The 1,596-nt window shown below is 48.0% G+C and overlaps 1 non-coding gene across 1 annotated transcript; it reads right to left on the bottom strand.

Annotated features, from left to right (window-relative positions):
• Nucleotides 1-1,310: 1,310 nt before the first annotated feature.
• On the bottom strand, nucleotides 1,311-1,384 carry trnan-guu. Its single transcript has one exon. It is a non-coding gene; the product is annotated as a tRNA-Asn (tRNA).
• Between the last annotated feature and the right edge of the window lie 212 nt (nucleotides 1,385-1,596).

Here is a 1,596-nt window from a genome sequence, read left to right as displayed (position 1 = left end):
GTTTGCTGATTTTCCGAAGATTTACAAAGCTAAGACTGGGATTTGGTGATTGTTTCCTTTTCACTCCCAGGAGCCGCAGTGGTTGAGACGGTGAGTTGGGGAAAGTAAAATGTGGCCGTTAGCAGCGTGTGGGGCTATTTCAGCTTCCCCTCATCTGACAGCGCTGTGACTTGACTCCGATGTTCTCGGGGGCACTTCCTGACGCGAAACAGTGAAAAGATTCCCATTCCCTCAGATCGGGAATTCAAAGCGTATGCCGGCTTCAGGACAATGAGAAAGATTAATTGGGGTGTGTGAAGAAGCTGTGAGCTGCATTTCAAACAGGCAGGTGGAGTCAGATGCGTCATCCATTGCGCCGCGGCCCTGTGCGAATCTAACGCCAGCATGCTGCAGAGTTCTGACGTTAACACGGACATGCGCAGCAATGGGAACATTCACAAGGTGAACAACCAAAGATAATCACCGTCACTGATTCCCTTCCACAGGCCCAACTTTGTGAAGCAGTATCTTTCACTGGCAAAGGAAACACCCTTGTCCACAGGTGCCTTCTTCATTTCGATCACGATTTCAAGCCTCTCACTGTTGTCGTCTCATTTCCAAACACTTTGCTCATAGCCTCAAATGAAGCTCTGCGGGTATCTTCTTGTTCCACCCGAACAGGCAGTGGGTTGCAGATTCCCACCAGTCCCAATGTGAGTGAAATATTTTTCCCCCTCCACTGATTTGAATCTTAAAGAAGAAGCCGGGGAGCAAGCTCCCTTTCTTTTCGCCGACATTTCTCATTTTGCAGTCGGCAGGATTCACACTTGCGTGGGGAAACCGCAATGGATTTCAAGTCCATCGCAGTCGGCCCACGAATACAGAACCACACTGACAGCTTCACTTCCCAGGTCTGTCTGCCTGTGGAGCTGAGAAAGGGTGAATCATCGCAGAGTTTGTTTGAATCCAATCACTTCACAGTGATTCGAAATGGTTAAATATCTGCACATGGCGAGTCGAGGTGTTTCATCCCAAAAGGTGAAATTAACTTTCTGTTAAAAACAAAACGAGAAATTGCAGCAGGAACTCAGCAGGTCAGGCAACATCTGTGGAAAGAGAATCAGAGACAACATTTCAGAATTCCGTTTTCTCCAGCAGTTTCTCTTTTTGTCTCGGACTCTCAGCATCCGCAGTCCTTTACGTTAGAGATTAAATAAATTTTGAAACCCTTTTGTGCTCCCTCAGTGGAGAAGATTTCCGTTTGGGGAACATTTTCCTGATCCCATTAAAAACAAGTAACTGCGCTGCTGGAAGGAGAGCAATAAACACGCCGCCCCTGGGTGGACTCGAACCACCAACCTCTCAGTTAACAGCCGAACGCGCTGACCAATTGCGCCACAGAGACAGGCGGCAGTCGTGGCTGCATCATCGCTTAGGGGAGGCTATTAGCGAATTCATAATTCATCCTGTTCCGCCTAGAATTACAATTGTCGTCTATCAATTTTGGTTTTCCATAATAAAGCCTGGGACATTCATTGTGGAGATATCGGGGACAGTCTTCAGACACATCCATGTCACGAGGAACTAGCTTTCTAACTCCGGGGCCGTCGCCCTTCG

The sequence above is a fragment of the Chiloscyllium plagiosum genome, unplaced genomic scaffold (genome assembly GCF_004010195.1).
Source record: "Chiloscyllium plagiosum isolate BGI_BamShark_2017 unplaced genomic scaffold, ASM401019v2 scaf_69656, whole genome shotgun sequence".
Classification (NCBI taxonomy): domain Eukaryota; kingdom Metazoa; phylum Chordata; class Chondrichthyes; order Orectolobiformes; family Hemiscylliidae; genus Chiloscyllium; species Chiloscyllium plagiosum.
This window is presented reverse-complemented; position numbering and strand designations above follow the sequence as displayed.